Source organism: Mesoplodon bidens, assembly GCF_964165515.1.
Source record: "Mesoplodon bidens genome assembly, chromosome: Y".
NCBI classification, from domain to species: domain Eukaryota; kingdom Metazoa; phylum Chordata; class Mammalia; order Artiodactyla; family Ziphiidae; genus Mesoplodon; species Mesoplodon bidens.
The window spans coordinates 39,730,079-39,750,015 of record NC_138180.1 but is presented as its reverse complement, the minus strand read 5'-3'; positions in this window follow the sequence as shown (position 1 = coordinate 39,750,015).

Sequence of the window (19,937 nt, the reverse complement as noted above, 5' to 3'; positions counted from 1 at the left end):
GGTTTGGAGCATTTTGATGACAGAGGTCATGGAGCATTCTGCTTTCATTGTGATGAAAATAGCATGAAGCATTATGATGATGGGCATGGTGCATTGTGATGACAGGGTTCATGGAGCATTGAGATGAAAAGGGTCATGGAGCATTTTGATGACAGAGCTTAAGGAACATTGTGATGTCGGGTGTCATGGAGCATTTTGATGATAAGGTCATGTAGCATTGCGATGACAGGGTTCATGGAACATTGTGATGACTGGGGTGAGGGAGTATAGTGATGACCAGTGATGGAACACTCTGATATCAGTGGAGAGTGAGCATTTTGATGAAAAGTGCATGGAGCATTGGGATGACAAGGTTGTGAAGCATTATGATGACAAGCACATGACATATTGTGATTACTTGGGTCATGGAGCATTGTGCTGACAAGTGCAAGACAACTATGATGACAAGGGTCATGGAGCATTGTGATGACAAGGGTCAGAGAGCATTGTGATGAGAAGTTCATGGAGCATTGTGGTGACATAAGTCACAGAGTCTTGTGATGACGAGGACATGGAAAATTGTGATGACAAATGTCATGAAGCATTGTGATGAGTGGAGTTACGGAGAATTTTCATAAATAAGGTCATGGAGCATATATATTTTTATTTTTTATATTTTTTTTCTTTTTGCTGTATGCGGGCCTCTCACTGTTGTGGCCTCTCCCGTTGCGGAGCACAGGCTCTGGACGCGCAGGCCCAGCGGCCATGGCTCACGGGCCCAGCCGCTCCGCTGCATATGGGATCCTCCCAGACCGGGGCACGAACCCGTATCCCCTGCATCCGCAGGCGGACTCTCAACCACTGCGCCACCAGGGAGGCCCCGGTCATGGAGCATTGTGAGGACAAGGGCATGGAGCATTGTGATGATAAGGTCCTGGAGCATTGTGATGAGAAGTTCATGGAGTTTTGTTAAGACAGTTGTCAGGGAGCATTGTGATGATATATGTCATAGTCCATTGTGATGACAATGGCATGGAGCATGGTGATGCCAAGGGTAATGGAGGATTGTGATGACAAAGGTAATGGAACATTGGAATGACAAGGGATTGGAGCATTCTGATGACAAGCGTCATGAAGCATTGTGATGACAATGGCATGGAGCATTGTGATGATAAGGGCATGGAGCATTGTGTTGAGAAAGGCATTGAGATATGTCATGACAGAGTTCAATGAGACTTCTGACAAGTTTCAGGGATCATTGTGATGACAAGTGTATTGAGCATTGTGATGACAATGGTCATGGAGCATTGTGATGACAAGGACATGGAATGTTGTGATGACAGGCATCGTGGAGCGTTGTGATGACAAGGGTCATGGAGCATTGTGATGACAATGGAATGGAGCAATTTGTTGAGAATCCCCTGCAGCATTCTGATGTCATGTGTCATGGAGCATTGTGATGACATATGTGCGGTCCCTTGTGATGAGAATGGCATGGAGCATTGTGATGCCAAGTGTCATGGAGGATTATGATGACAAAGGTAATGGAGAATTGTGATGCCAATGGCTTGGAGCATTGTGATGACAAGGGTCATGGAGCATTTTGATTTCATTGTGATGACAATAGCATGAAGCATTATGATGATGGGCATGGTGCATTGTGATGACAGGGTTCATGGAGCATTGAGATGAAAATGGTCATGGTGCATTTTGATGACAGGGGTTATGGAACATTGTGATGTCGGGGGTCATGGAGCATTTAGATGATAAGGTCATGTAGCATTGCGATGAAAGCGATGATGGAACATTGTGATGACAGGGGTGAGGGAGTATAGTGATGACTAGTGATGGAACACTCTGATATCAGTGGTGAGAGAGCATTTTGATGAAAAGTGCATGGAGCATTGGGATGACAAGGTTGTGAAGCATTATGATGACAAGCACATGGCATATTGTGATTACATGGGTCATGGAGCATTGTGCTGACAAGTGCAAAGACAACTATGATGACAAGGGTCATGGAGCCTTGTGATGACAAGGGTCAGAGAGCATTGTGATGAGAATTTCATGGAGCATTGTGGTGACATAAGTCACAGAGTGTTGTGATGACGAGGACAAGGACAATTGTGATGACAAATGTCATGAAGCATTGTGATGACTGGAGTCACGGAGAATTTTCATAAAAAAGGTCATGGAGCATTGTGATGACTAGGGCATGGAGCATTGTGATGACAAGTGCCTGGTGAATTTTCATGACAAGGTCATGGAGTTTTGTGAAGACCGTTGTCAGGGAGCATTGTGATGATATATGTCATGGTCCATTGTGATGACAATGGTCATGGAGCATTGTGTTGCCAAGAGTAATGGAGGATTGTGATGAAAAAGGTAATGGAACATTGTGATGACAAGGGATTGGAGAATTCTGATGACAAGCGTCATGAAGCATTGTGATGACAATGGCATGGAGCTTTGTGATGATAAGGGCATGGAGCATTGTGTTGAAAAAGACATTGAGATATGTCATGACAGTGTTCAAGGAGACTTCTGACAAGTTTCAGGGATCATTGTGATGACAAGTGTATTGAGCATTGTGATGACAATGGTCATGGAGCATTGTGATGACAAGGACATGGAATGTTGTGATGACAGGCATCATGGAGCGTTGTGATGACAAGGGTCATGGAGCATTGTGATGACAATGGAATGGAGCAATTTGTTGAGAATTCCCTGCAGCATTCTGATGTCATGTGTCTTGGAGCATTGTGATGACATATGTCCGGTCCCTTGTGATGAGAATGGCATGGAGCATTGTGATGCCAAGTGTCATGGAGGATTATGATGACAAAGGTAATGGAGAATTGTGATGCCAATGGCTTGGAGCATTGTGATGACAAGGGTCATGGAGCATTTTGATTTCATTGTGATGACAATAGCATGAAGCATTATGATGATGGGCATGGTGCATTGTGATGACAGGTTTCATGGAGCATTGAGATGAAAAGTGTCATGGAGCATTTTGATGACAGGGGTTATGGAACATTGTGATGTCGGGGGTCATGGAGCATTTAGATGATAAGTTCATGTAGCATTGCGATGAAAGGGATGATGGAACATTGTGATGACAGGGGTGAGGGAGTATAGTGATGACAAGTGATGGAACACTCTGATATTAGTGGTGAGAGAGCATTTTGATGAAAAGTGCATGGAGCATTGGGATGACAAGGTTGTGAAGCATTATGATGACAAGCACATGGCATATTGTGATTACATGTGTCATGGAGCATTGTGCTGACAAGTGCAAAGACAACTATGTTGACAAGGGTCATGGAGCATTGTGATGACAAGGGTCAGAGAGCATTGTGATGAGAAGTTCATGGAGCACTGTGGTGACATAAGTCACAGAGTGTTGTGATGACAAGGACAAGGACAATTGTGATGACAAATGTCATGAAGCATTGTGATGACTGGAGTCACGGAGAATTTTCATAAATAAGGTCATGGAGCATTGTGATGACAAGGGCATGGAGCATTGTGATGACAAGGGCCTGGTGAATTTTCATGACAAGGTCATGGAGTTTTGTGAAGACCGTTGTCAGGGAGCATTGTGATGATATATGTCATGGTCCATTGTGATGACAATGGCATGGAGCATTGTGATGCCAAGAGTAATGGAGGATTGTGATGAAAAAGGTAATGGAACATTGTGATGACAAGGGATTGGAGAATTCTGATGACAAGCGTCATGAAGCATTGTGATGGCAATGGCATGGAGCTTTGTGATGATAAGGGCATGGAGCATTGTGTTGAAAAAGGCATTGAGATATGGCATGACAGAGTTCCAGGAGACTTCTGACAAGTTTCTGGGATCATTGTGATGACAAGTGTATTGAGCATTGTGATGACAATGGTCATGGAGCATTGTGATGACAAGGACATGGAATATTGTGATGTCAGGCATCATGGAGCGTTGTGATGACAAGGGTCATGGAGCATTGTGATGACAATGAAATGGACCAATTTGTGGTGATTTCCCTGCAGCATTCTGATGTCATGTGTCTTGGAGCATTGTGATGACATATGTCCGGTCCCTTGTGATGAGAATGGCATGGAGCATTGTGATGCCAAGTGTCATGGAGGATTATGATGACAAAGGTAATGGAGAATTGTGATGCCAATGGCTTGGAGCATTGTGATGACAAGGGTCATGGAGCATTTTGATTTCATTGTGATGACAATAGCATGTAGCATTATGATGATGGGCATGGTGCATTGCGATGACAGGGTTCATGGAGCATTGAGATGTAAAGGGTCCAAGAGCATTTTGATGACAGGGGTTATGGACCATTGTGATGTCAGGGTTCATGGAGCATTTTGATGATAAGGTCATGTAGCATTGCGATGACAGGGGTCAAGGAACATTGTGATGACAGCAGTGAGGGAGTATAGTGATGACTAGTGATGGAACACTCTGATATCAGTGCTGAGAGAGCATTTTGATGTAAAGAGCATGGAGTATTGTGATGACATCGTTTATGGAGCATTGTGATGACAATGTTGTGGAGCATTATGATGACAAGCGCATGGCATTTTGTGATGACACTGGTCATGGAACATTGAACTGTCAAGTGCATTGACAATTGTGATGACAAGGTTTACGGAGCATGGTGGTGACAACGGCATGGAGCATTGTGATGACAAGGGTCAGAGAACATTGTGATGAGAATTTCATGGAGCATTGTGGTGACATAAGTCACAGAGTCTTGTGATGACGAGGACAAGGACAATTGTGATGACAAATGTCATGAAGCATTGTGATGACTACAGTCACGGAGAATTTTCATAAAAAAGGTCATGGAGCATTGTGATGACAAGGGCATGGAGCATTGTGATGACAAGGGCCTGGTGAATTGTGCTGACAAGGTCATGGAGTTTTGTGAAGACAGTTGTCAGGGAGCATAGTGATGATATATGTCATGGTCCATTGTGATGACAATGGCATGGAGCAATGTGATGCCAAGGGTCATGGAGTATTGTGATGTCAAGGGATTGGAGCATTCTGATGACAAGGGTCAAGAAGCATTGTGATGACAATGGCATGGACCATAGTGATGAAAAGGCATTGAGCTGTTTCAAGACAGAGTTCAAGGAGACTTCTGACAAGTGTCAGGGAGCATTGTGATGACAAGTGTATTGAGCATTTTGATGGCATTGGTCATGGAGCATTGTGATGACAAGGACATGGAATATTGTAATGAAAGGCATCATGGAGCGTGGTGATGACCAGGGTCATGGAGCATTGTAATGACAATGGCATGGAGCATTTTGTTGAGAATCCCCTGGAACATTCTGATGTCATGTGTCATGAAGCATTGTGATGACATATGTCCGACCATTGTGATGACAATGGCATGGAGCATTGTGATGCCAAGGGTCATGGAGGATTATGATGACAAAGGTAATGGAGCATTGTGGTGACAAGGAATTGGAGCATTGTGCTGACAACGGCATAGAGCATTGTGATTACAGAGTCATGGAGCATTGGTCTGACAAGTTTCATGGATTATTGTGATGACAGTGCGCATGGCACATTGTGATGACTAGGGCATAGAGCACTGTGATTACAAGGTCATGGAGTATTGTGTAGAGAGGTGTCAGGGAGCATTGTGAGGACATATATCATGGTACATTGTGATGACTAGGGCTTGGAGCATTGTGATGGCAAGGGCATGGGGCATTGTGATGAAAAAGGCATGGAGCTATTTCATGACAGATTTCATGGAGCCTTCTGACAAGTGTCAGGGAGCATTTGGATGACAAGTGTTTTGAGAATTGTGATGACACATGTCATAGAGCATTGTGATGACAAGGGCATGGGATATTGTGATGACAGTCATCATGGAGCGTTGTTATGACAAGGGGCATGGAGCATTGTGATGACAATGGCATGGAGCACTGTGATGAAAAAGGCATGGAGCTATTTCACGAGTGACTTGAAGGAGACTTCTGACAATTGTCAGCGAGCAATGTGATGACAAGTGTATAGAGAATTGTGATGACAAATGTCATGGAGCATTGTGATGACAAGGGCATGGAATATTGTGATGACAGGCATGATGGAGTGCTATGATGACCAGTTTTATGGAACATTGTGATCACAAGTGTGTGGAGCATTGTGATGACAGAAGTCATGGATCATTTTGATTTCAAGGAGCATGGAGCATTGTGATGACAAGGGTAGAAAGCAATGTGATCCCAAGTTTCATGGAGGATTGTGGTCACAATGGGAATGGAGTATTGTGATGACAAGCGCATGGAGCATCGTGATGACAAGGTCATGTAGCATTTTGCTGATGAAGGCATGGAGCATTGGGATGACAAGTGTCATAGAGCACTGTGATGACAAGCGTCATGGAGCATTGCGATTACTGTGGTCATTGAGCAATGTGATGACAAGGGAATGGATTATTGTGATGGCAAGGGTCATGGAGCATTTTGATGACAGGCGTCATGGAGCATTGTGATGACAGGTGTCATGGAGCATTGTGATGAGAAGGTCATGGAGCATGGGGCTGAAAATGTTCATGGAGTATTGTGATGACATGGTCATGGAGCATTGTTATGACAAGTGAATGGAGATTGTGATGAAAAGTTCCTGGAGCATTCTGATGAGAAGACCTTGGAGCCTTGTGATGACAAGTCTCATGGAGCATTCTGATGAAACGGGTCATGGAGCATTGTGATTACAGGGTTCATGGAGAAATTTGAAGAAAACGGTATTGATCACTGTGATGAAAAATACATAGAGCCTTATCATGAACGGGTTCAAGGAGCATACTGACGAAAAGTGTCGGGGAGCATTGTGATGACAAGTATATTGAACATTGTGATGACAAAGTTCATGAAGCATTGTGATGAGAAGAAGATGGATAATTGTTATGACGAGTGTCATGGGGCGTTGTGAAGCAAGGGTTATGTAACATTGTGATCACAAGGGTTTGGAGCATTTTGATGACAGAGGTCATGGAGCATTCTGATTTCATTGTGATGAAAATAGCTTGAAGCATTATGATGATGGGCATGGTGCATTGTGATGACAGGGTTCATGGAGCATTGAGATGAAAAGGGTCATGGAGCATTTTGATGACAGGGGTTATGGAACATTGTGATGTCGTGGGTCATGGAGCATTTTGATGATAAGGTCATGTAGCATTGCGATGACAGCGTTCATGGAACACTGTGATGACAGGGGTGAGGGAGTATAGTGATGACTAGTGATGGAACACTCTGATATCAGTGGTGAGAGAGCATTTTGATGAAAAGTGCATGGAGCATTGGGATGACAAGGTTGTGAAGCATTATGATGACAAGCACATGGCATATTGTGATTACATGTGTCATGGAGCATTGTGCTGACAAGTGCAAAGACAACTATGATGACAAGGGTCATGGAGCATTGTGATGACAAGGGTCAGAGAGCATTGTGATGAGAAGTTCATGGAGCATTGTGGTGACATAAGTCACAGAGTCTTGTGATGACGAGGACATGGACAATTGTGATGACAAATGTCATGAAGCATTGTGATGACTGGAGTCACGGAGAATTTTCATAAATAAGGTCATGGAGCATTGTTATGACAAGGGCATGGAGCATTGTGATGATAAGGTCCTGGAGCATTGTGATGAGAAGTTCATGGAGTTTTGTTAAGACAGTTGTCAGTGAGCATTGTGATGATATATGTCATGGTCCATTGTGATGACAATGGCATGGAGCATTGTGATGCCAAGTGTAATGGAGGATTGTGATGACAAAGGTAATGGAACATTGTGATGACAAGGGTTTGGAGCATTCTGATGACCAGCGTCATGAAGCATTGTGATGACAATGGCATGGAGCATTGTGATGATAAGGGCATGGAACATTTTGTTGAAAAAGGCATTGAGATATGTAATGACAGAGTTCAAGGAGACTTCTGACAAGTTTCAGGGATCATTGTGATGACAAGTGTATTGAGCATTGTGATGACAATGGTCATGGAGCATTGTGATGACAAGGAAATGGATTATTGTGATGACAGGCATCATGGAGCGTTGTGATGACAAGGGTCATGGAGCATTGTGATGACAATGGAATGGAGCAATTTGTTGAGAATCCCCTGCAGCATTCTGATGTCATGTGTCTTGGAGCATTGTGATGACTTATGTCCTGTCCCTTGTGATGAGAATGGCATGGAGCATTGTGATGCCAAGTGTCATGGAGGATTATGATGACAAAGGTAATGGAGCATTGTGATGCCAAGGGCTTGGAGCATTGTGATGACAAGGGTCATGGAGCATTTTGATTTCATTGTGATGACAATAGCATGAAGCATTATGATGATGGGCATGGTGCATTGTGATGACAGGGTTCATGGAACATTGAGATGAAAAGGGACCTAGAGCATTTTGATGACAGGGGTTATGGAACATTGTGATGTCAGGGGTCATGGAGCATTTTGATGATAAGGTCATGTAGCATTGCGATGACAGGAGTCAAGGAACATTGTGATGTCAGCAGAGAGGGTGTATAGTGATGACTAGTGATGGAACACTCTGATATCAATGGTGAGAGAGCATTTTGATGAAAAGAGCATGGAGCATTGTGATGACATCATTTATGGAGCATTGTGATGACAATGTTGTGGAGCATTATGATGAGAAGCACATGGCATTTTGTGATGACACGGGTCATGGAACATTGTGCTGTGAAGTGCGTAGACAATTGTGATGACAAGGGTCATGGAGCATGGTGTTGACAATGACATGGAGCTTTGTGATGACAAGGGTCAGAGAGCATTGTGATGAGAATTTCATGGAGCATTGTGGTGACATAAGTCACAGAGTCTTGTGATGACGAGGACAAGGACAATTGTGATGACAAATGTCAGGAAGCATTGTGATGACTGGAGTCACGGAGAATTTTCATGAGAAAGGTCATGGAGCATTGTGATGACAAGGGCCTGGAGCATTGTGATGACAAGGGCCTGGTGAATTTTCATGACAAGGTCATGGAGTTTTGTGAAGACAGTTGTCAGGGAGCATTGTGATGATATATGTCATGGTCCATTGTGATGACAATGGCATGGAACATTGTGATGCCAAGAGTAATGGAGGATTGTGATGACAAAGGAATTGGAACATTGTGATGACAAGGGATTGGAGAATTCTGATGACAAGGGTCATGAAGCATTGTGATGACAATGGCATGGAGCTTTGTGATGATAAGGGCTTGGAGCATTGTCTTGAAAAAGGCATTGAGATATGTCATGACAGAGTTCAAGGAGACTTCTGACAAGTTTCAGGGATCATTGTGATGACAAGTGTATTGAGCATTGTGATGACAATGGTCATGGAGCATTGTGATGACAAGGACATGGAATATTGTGATGACAGGCTTCATGGAGCGTTGTGATGACAAGGGTCATGGAGCATTGTGATGACAATGGAATGGAGCAATTGGTGGAGAATTCCCTGCAGCATTCTGATGTCATGTGTCTTGGAGCATTGTGATAACATCTGTCCGGTCCCTTGTGATGACAATGGCATGTAGCATTGTGATGTCATGAGTAATGGAGGAATGTGATGACAAATGTAATGGAACATTGTGATTACAAGGGATTGGAGCATTCTGATGACAAGCATCATGAAGCATTGTGATGACAATGGCATGGAGCTTTGTGATGATAAGGGCATGGAACATTTTGTTGAAAAAGGCATTGAGATATGTCATGACAGAGTTCAAGGAGACTTCTGACAAGTTTCAGGGATCATTGTGATGACAAGTGTATTGAGCATTGTGATGACAATGGTCATGGAGCATTGTGATGACAAGGAAATGGAATATTGTTATGACAGGCATCATGGAGCGTTGTGATGACAAGGGTCATGGAGCATTGTGATGACAATGGAATGGAACAATTTGTTGAGAATCCCCTGCAGCATTCTGATGTCATGTGTCATGGAGCATTGTGATGACATATGTGCGGTCCCTTGTGATGACAATGGCATGGAGCATTGTGATGCCAAGTGTCATGGAGGATTATGATGACAAAGGTAATGGAGCATTGTGATGCCAAGGGCTTGGAGCATTGTGATGACAAGGGTCATGGAGCATTTTGATTTCATTGTGATGACAATAGCATGAAACATTATGATGATGGGCATGGTGCATTGCGATGACAAGGTTCAGGGAGCATTGAGATGAATATATTCCAAGAGCATTTTGATGACAGGGGTTATGGAACATTGTGCTGTCAGGGTCATGGAGCATTTTGATGATAAGGTCATGTAGCGTTGCGAGGACAGGGGTCAAGGAACATTGTGATGACAGCAGTGAGGGAGTATAGTGATGACTAGTGATGGAACACTCTGATATCAGTGGTGAGAGAGCAGTTTGATGAAAAGTGCATGGAGCATTGTGATGACATCGTTTATGGAGCATTGTGATGACAATGTTGTGGAGCATTATGATGACAAGTGCATGGCATTTTGTGATGATACGGGTCATGGAACATTGTGCTGTCAGGTGCATTGACAATTGTGATGACAAGGGTCACGGAGCATGGTGGTGACAACGGCATGGAGCATTGTGATGACAAGGGTCAGAGAGCATTGTGATGAGAATTTCATGGAGTATTGTGCTGACATAAGTCACAGAATCTTGTGATGACGAGGACAAGGACAATTGTGTTGACAAATGTCATGAAGCATTGTGATGACAAGGGCTTGGAGAATTGTGATGATAAGGGTCATGGATCATTTTGATTTCAAGGAGCATGGAGCATTGTGATGACAAGGGTAGAAAGCAATGTGATCACAAGTTTCATGGAGGATTGTGGTCACAATGGGAATGGAGTACTGTGATGACAAGCGCATGGAGCATCATGATGACAAGGTTATGTAGCATTTTGCTGATGAAGTCATGGAGCATTGAGATGACAAGTGTCATAGAGCACTGTGATGACAAGCGTCATGGAGCATTGCGATTACAGTGGTCATGGAGCACTGAGATGACAAGGGAATGGATTATTGTGATGGCAAGTGTCATGGAGCATTTTGATGACAGGCGTCATGGAGCATTGTGATGAGAAGGTCATGGAGCATTGGGCTGAAAATGTTCATGGAGTATTGTGATGACATGGTCATGGAGCATTGTTATGACAAGTGAATGGAGATTGTGATGAAAAGTTCCTGGAGCATTGTGATGAGAAGACCTTGGAGCCTTGTGATGACAAGTCTCATGGAGCATTCTGATGAAACGGGTCATGGCGCATTGTGATTACAGGGGTCATGGAGCAATTTGAAGTAATCGGTATTGATCACTGTTAAGAAAAATACATAGAGCCTTATCATGAACAGGTTTAAGGAGCATACTGACAAAAAGTGTCGGGGAGCATTGTGATGACATGTATATTGAACATTGTGATGACAAAGTTCATGAAGCATTGTGATGAGAAGAACATGGATAATTGTTAAGACAAGTGTCATGGGGCGTTGTGAAGACAAGGGTTATGGAACAATGTGATCACATGAGTTTGGAGCATTTTGATGACAGAGGTCATGGAGCATTCTGATTTCATTGTGATGAAAATAGCATGAAGCATTATGATGATGGGCATGGTGCATTGTGATGACAGGGTTCATGGAGCATTGAGATGAAAAGTGTCATGGAGCATTTTGATGACAGGGCCTATGGAACATTGTGATGTCGGGGGTCATGGAGCATTTGATGATAAGGTCATGTAGCATTGAGATGACAGGGTTCATGGAACATTGTGTTGACTGGGGTGAGGGAGTATAGTGATGACCAGTGATGGAACACTCTGATATCAGTGGAGAGAGAGCATTTTGAGGAAAAGTGCATGGAGCATTGGGATGACAAAGTTGTGAAGCATTATGATGACAAGCACATGGCATATTGTGATTACTTGGGTCATGGAGCAGTGTGCTGACAAGTGTAAAGACAACTATGATGACAAGGGTCATGGAGCATTGTGATGACAAGGGTCAGAGAGCATTGTAATGAGAAGTTCATGGAGCATTGTGGTGACATAAGTCACAGAGTCTTGTGATGACGAGGACATGGACAATTGTGATGACAAATGTCATGAAGCATTGTGGTGACTGGAGTCACGGAGAATTTTCATAAATAAGGTCATGGAGCATTGTGATGACAAGGGCATGGAGCATTGTGATGATAAGGTCCTGGAGCATTGTGATGAGAAGTTCATGGAGTTTTGTTAAGACAGTTGTCAGGAAGCATTGTGATGATATATGCCATAGTCCATTGTGATGACAATGGCATGGAGCATTGTGATGCCAAGGGTAATGGAGGATTGTGATGACAAAGGTAATGGAACCTTGTGATGACAAGGGATTGGAGCATTCTGATGACAAGCGTCATGAAGCATTGTGATGACAATGGCATGGAGCATTGTGATGATAAGGGCATGGAGCATTGTGTTGAAAAAGGCATTGAGATGTGTCATGACAGAGTTCAAGGAGACTTCTGACAAGTTTCAGGGATCATTGTGATGACAAGTGTATTGAGCATTGTGATGACAATGGTCATGGAGCATTGTGATGACAAGGACATGGAATATTGTGATGACAGGCATTATGGAGCGTTGTGATGACAAGGTTCATGGAGCATTGTGATGACAATGGAATGGAGCAATTTGTTGAGAATCCCCTGCAGCATTCTGATGTCATGTGTCATGGAGCATTGTGATGCCAAGTGTCATGGAGGATTAGGATGACAAAGGTAATGGAGCATTGTGATGCCAAAGGCTTGGAGCATTGTGATGACAAGGGTCATGGAGCATTTTGATTTCATTGATATGACAATAGCATGAAGCATTATGATGATGGGCATGGTGCATTGTGATGACAGGGTTCATGGAGCATTGAGATGAAAAGGGTCCAAGAGCATTTTGATGACAGGGCTTATGGACCATTGTGATGTCAGGGGTCATGGAGCATTTTGATGATAAGGTCATGTAGCATTGCGATGACAGGGGTCAAGGAACATTGTGATGAGAGCAGTGAGGGAGTTTAGTGATGACTAGTGATGGAACACTCTGATATCAGTGGTGAGAGAACATTTTGATGAAAAGAGCATGGAGCATTGTGATGACATCGTTTAAGGAGCATTGTGATGACAATGTTGTGGAGCATTATGATGACAAGCGCATGGCATTTTGTGATGACACGGGTCATGGAACATTGTACTGTCAAGTGCATTGACAATTGTGAGGACAACGGTCCCGGAGCATGGTGGTGACAACGGCATGGAGCATTGTGATGACAAGGGTCAGAGAACATTGTGATGAGAATTTCATGGAGCATTGTGGTGACATAAGTCACAGAGTCTTGTGATGACGAGGACAAGGACAATTGTGATGACAAATGTCATGAAGCATAGTGATGACTAAAGTCACGGAGAATTTTCTTAAAAAAGGTCATGGAGCATTGTGATGACAAGGGCATGGAGCATTGTGATGACAAGGGCCTGGTGAATTGTGATGACAAGGTCATGGAGTTTTGTGAAGACAGTTGTCAGGGAGCATAGTGATTATATATTTCATGGTCCATTGTGATGACAATGGCATGGAGCAATGTGATGCCAATGGTCATGGAGTATTGTGATGACAAGGGATTGGAGCATTCTGATGACAAGGGTCAAGAAGCATTGTGATGACAATGGCATGGACCATTGTGATGAAAAGGCATTGAGCTGTTTCAAGACAGAGTTCAAGGAGACTTCTGACAAGTGTCAGGGAGCATTGTGATGACAAGTGTATTGAGCATTGTGATGGCATTGGTCATGGAGCATTGTGATGACAAGGACATGGAATATTGTAATGAAAGGCATCATGGAGCGTGGTGATGACCAGGGTCATGGAGCATTGTAATGACAATGGCATGGAGCATTTTGTTGAGAATCCCCTGGAGCATTCTGATGTCATGTGTCATGAAGCATTGTGATGACATATGTCCGACCATTGTGATGACAAGGGCATGGAGCATTGTGATGCCAAGGGTCATGGAGGATTATGATGACAAAGGTAATGGAGCATTGTGGTGACAAGGGATTGGAGCATTGTGCTGACAACGGCATAGAGCATTGTGATTACAGAGTCATGGAGCATTGGTGTGACAAGTTTCATGGATTATTGTGATGACAGTGCACATGGCACATTGTGATGACTAGTGCATGGAGCACTGTGATTACAAGGTCATGGAGTATTGTGTAGAGAGGTGTAAGGGAGCATTGTGAGGACATATATCATGGTCCATTGTGATGACAAGGCTTGGAGCATTGTGATGGCAAGGGCATGGGGCATTGTGATGATAAGGGAATGGAGCATTGTGATGAAAAAGGCATGGAGCTATTTCATGACAGATTTCATGGAGCCTTCTGACAAGTGTCAGGGAGCATTTGGATGACAAGTGTTTTGAGAATTGTGATGACACATGTCATAGAGCATTGTGATGACAAGGGCATGGGATATTGTGATGACAGGCATCATGGAGCGTTGTTATGACAAGGGGCATGGAGCATTGTGATGACAATGGCATGGAGCACTGTGATGAAAAATGCATGGAGCTATTTCACGAGTGACTTCAAGGAGACTTCTTACAATTGTCAGCGAGCAATGTGATGACAAGTGTATTGAGAATTGTGATGACAAATGTCATGGAGCATTGTGATGACAAGGGCATGGATCATTTTGATTTCAAGGAGCATGGAGCATTTTGATGACAAGGGTAGAAAGCAATGTGATCACAAGTTTCATGGAGGATTGTGGTCACAATGGGAATGGAGTATTGTGATGACAAGCGCATGGAGCATCGTGATGACAAGGTCATGTAGCATTTTGCTGATGAATGCATTGAGCATTTGGATGACAAGTGTCATAGAGCACTGTGATGACAAGCGTCATGGAGCATTGCGATTACAGTGGTCATTGAGCAATGTGATGACAAGGGAATGGATTATTGTGATGGCAAGGGTCATGGAGCATTTTGATGACAGGCGTCATGGAGCATTGTAATGACAGATGTCATGGAGCATTGTGATGAGAAGGTCATGGAGCATTGGGCTGAAAATGTTCATGGAGTATTGTGATGACATGGTCATGGAGCATTGTTATGACAAGTGAATGGAGATTGTGATGAAAAGTTCCTGGAGCATTGTGATGAGAAGACCTTGGAGCCTTGTGATGACAAGTCTCATGGAGTATTCTGATGAAACGGGTCATGGAGAATTGTGATTACAGGGGTCATGGATCAATTTGAAGAAAACGGTATGGATCACTGTGATGAAAAATACATAGAGCCTTATCATGAACGGGTTCAAGGAGCATACTGACGAAAAGTGTCGGGGAGCATTGTGATGACAAGTATATTGAACATTGTGATGACAAAGTTCATGAAGCATTGTGATGAGAAGAACATGGATAATAGTTAAGACGAGTGTCATGGGGCGTTGTGAAGACAAGGGTTATGGAACATTGTGATCACAAGGGTTTGGAGAATTTTGATGACAGAGGTCATGGAGAATTCTGATTTCATTGTGATGAAAATAGCTTGAAGCATTATGATGATGGGCATGGTGCATTGTGATGACAGGGTTCATGGAGCATTTAGATGAAAAGTGTCATGGATCATTTTGATGACAGGGTTTATGGAACATTGTGATGTCGGGGGTCATGGAGCATTTTGATGATAAGGTCATGTAGCATTGCGATGACAGGGGTCATGGAACATTGTGATGACAAGGGGGAGGGTGTATAGTGATGACTAGTGATGGAACACTCTGATATCAGTGGTGAGAGAGCATTTTGATGAAAAGTGCATGGAGCATTGGGATGACAAAGTTGTGAAACATTATGATGACAAGCACATGGCATATTGTGATTACATGGTTCATGGAGCATTGTGCTGACAAGTGCAAAGACAACTATGATGACAAGGGTCATGGAGCATTGTGATGACAAGTGTCAGAGAGCATTGTGTTGAGAAGTTCATGGAGCATTGTGGTGACATATGTCACAGAGTCTTGTGATGACGAGGACATGGACAATTGTGATGACAAATATCATGAAGCATTGTGATGACTGGAGTCACGGAGAATTTTCATAAATAAGGTCATGGAGCATTGTGATGACAAGGGCATGGAGCATTGTGATGAGAAGTTCATGGTGTTTTGTTAAGGCAGGTGTCAGGGAGCATTGTGATGATATATGTCATGGTCCATTGTGATGACAGTGGCATGGAGCATTGTGATGCCAAGAGTAATGGAGGATTGTGATGACAAAGGTAATGGAAAATTGTGATGACAAGGGATTGGAGCATTCTGATGACCAACGTCATGAAGCATTGTGATGACAATGGCATGGAGCATTGTGATGATAAAGGCATGGAGCATTGTGTTGAAAAAGGCATTGACATATGTCATGACAGAGTTCAAGGAGACTTCTGACAAGTTTTAGGGATTATTGTGATGACAAGTGTATTGAGCATTGTGATGACAATGGTCTTGGAGCATTGTGATGACAAGGACGTGGAATATTGTGATGACAGGCATCATGGAGCGTTGTGATGACAAGGGTCATGGAGCATTGTGATGACAATGGAATGGAACAATTTGTTGAGAATCCCCTGCAGCATTCTGATGTCATGTGTCTTGGAGCATTGTGATGACATATGTCCGGTCCCTTGTGATGACAATGGCATGGAGCATTGTGATGCCAAGTGTCATGGAGGATTATGATGACAAAGGTAATGGAGCATTGTGATGACAAGGGCTTGGAGCATTGTGATGACAAGGGTCATGGAGCATTTTGATTTCATTGTGATGACAATAGCATGAAGCATTATGATGATGGGCATGGTGCATTGTGATGACAGGGTTCATGGAACATTGAGATGAAAAGGGACCAAGAGCATTTTGATTACAGGGGTTATGGAACATTGTGATGTCAGGGGTCATGGAGCATTTTGATGATAAGGTCATGAAGCATTGCGATGACAGGGGTCAAGGAACATTGTGATGTCAGCAGTGAGGGAGTATAGTGATGACTAGTGATGGAACACTCTGATATCAGTGGTGAGAGGGCATTTTGATGAAAAGAGCATGGAGCATTGTGATGACATCGTTTATGGAGCATTGTGATGACAATGTTGTGGAGCATTATGATGAGAAGCACATGGCATTTTGTGATGACACGGGTCATGGAACATTGTGCAGTCAAGTGCGTAGACAATTGTGATGACAAGGGTCATGGAGCATGGTGTTGACAACAGCATGGAGCTTTGTGATGACAAGGGTCAGAGAGCATTGTGATGAGAATTTCATGGAGCATTGTGGTGACATAAGTCACAGAGTCATGTGATGACGAGGACAAGGACAATTGTGATGAGAAATGTCATGAAGCATTGTGATGACTGGAGTCACTGAGAATTTTCATAAAAAAGGTCATGGAGCATTGTGATGACAAGGGCCTGGAGCATTGTGATGACAAGGGCCTGGTGAATTTTCATGACAAGGTCATGGAGTTTTGTGAAGACAGTTGTCAGGGAGCATTGTGATGATATATGCCATGGTCCATTGTGATGACAATGGCATGGAACATTGTGATGCCAAGAGTAATGGAGGATTGTGATGACAAAGTAATGGAACATTGTGATGACAGGGGATTGGAGAATTCTGATGACAAGCGTCATGAAGCATTGTGATGACAATGGCATGGAGCTTTGTGATGATAAGGGCATGGAGCATTGTGTTGAAAAAGGCATTGAGATATGTCATGACAGAGTTCAAGGAGACTTCTGACAAGTTTCAGGGATCATTGTGATGACAAGTGTATTGAGCATTGTGATGACAATGCTCATGGAGCATTGTGATGACAAGGACATGGAATATTGTGATGACAGGCATCATGGAGCGTTGTGATGACAAGGGTCATGGAGCATTGTGATGACAATGGAATGGAGCAATTTGTGGAGAATTCCCTGCAGCATTCTGATGTCATGTGTCTTGGAGCATTGTGATGACATATGTCCGGTCCCTTGTGATGCGAATGGCATGGAGCATTGTGATGCCAAGTGTCATGGAGGATTATGATGACAAAGGTAAAGGAGAATTGTGTTGCCAATGGCTTGGAACATTGTGATGAGAAGGGTCATGGACCATTTTGATTTCATTGTGATGACAATAGCATGAAGCATTATGATGATGGGCATGGTGCATTGTGATGACAGGGTTCATGGAGCATTGAGATGAAAAGGTTCCAAGAGCATTTTGATGACAGGGGTTATGGAACATTGTGACGTCCGGGGTCATGAAGCATTTGATTATAAGGTCATGTAGCATTGCGATGACAGGGGTCAAGGAACATTGTGATGACAGCAGTGAGGTTGTATAGTGATGACTAGTGATGGAACACTCTGACATCAGTGGTGAGAGATCATTTTGATGAAAAGAGCATGGAGCATTGTGATGACATCGTTTATGGAGCATTGTGATGACAATGTTGTGGAGCATTATCATGACAAGCACATGGGATTTTGTGATGACACGGGTCAAGGAACATTGTGCTGTCAAGTGCATTGACAATTGTGATGACAAGGGTCATGGAGCACGGTGGTGACAACGGCATGGAGCATTTTGATGACAAGTGTCAGAGAGCATTGTGATGAGAATTTCATGGAGCATGGTGGTGACATAAGTCCCAGAGTCTTTTGATGACGAGGTCAAGGACAACTGTGATGGCAAAGGTCATGAAGCATTGTGATGACTGGAGTCCCTGAGAATTTTCATAAAAAAGGTCATGGAGCATTGTGATGACAATGGCATGGAGCACTGTGATGACAAGGGCCTGGTGAATTGTCATGACAAGGTCATGAAGCTTTGTTAAGAGAGTTGTCAGGGAGCATTGTGATGATATATGTCATGGTCTATTGTGATGACAATGGCATGGAGCAATGTGATGCCAAGGGTCATGGAGGATTGTGATGACAAAGGAAATGGAGCATTGTGATGACAAGGGTCAAGAAGCATTGTGATGACAATGGCATGGACCATTGTGATGAAAAGGCATTGAGCTGTTTCATGACAGAGTTCAAGGAGACTTCTGACAAGTGTCAGGGAGCATTGTGATGACAAGGGTATTGAGCATTGTGATGACATTGGTCATGGAGCATTGTGATGACAAGGACATGGAATATTGTGATGACAGGCATCATGGAGCGTTGTGATTACAAGTGTCATGGAGCATTGTGATGACAATGGAATGGAGCAATTTGTTGAGAATCCCCTGCAGCATTCTGATGTCATGTGTCATGGAGCATTGTGATGACATATGTGCGGTCCCTTGTGATGACAATGGCATGGAGCATTGTGATGCCAAGTGTCATGGAGGATTATGATGACAAAGTTAATGGAGCATTGTGATGCCAAGTGCTTGGAATATTGTGATGACAAGGGTCATGGAGCATTTTGATTTCATTGAGATGACAATAGCATGAAGCATTATGATGATGGTCATGGTGCATTGCGATGACACGGTTCATGGAGCATTGAGATGAAAAGTGTCCAAGAGCATTTTGATGACAGGGGTTATGGAACTTTGTGATGTCAGGAGTCCTGGAGCATTTTGATGATAAGGTCATGTAGCATTGAGATGACAGGGGTCAAGGAACATTGTCATGACTGCAGTGAAGGAGTATAGTGATGACTAGTGATGGAACACTCTGATATCAGTGGTGAGAGAGCATTTTGATGAAAAGTGCATGGAGCATTGTGATGACATCGTTTATGGAGCATTGTGATGACAATGCTGTGGAGCATTATGATGACAAGTGCATGGCATTTTGTGATGACACGGGTCATGGAACATTGTGCTGTCAAGTGCATG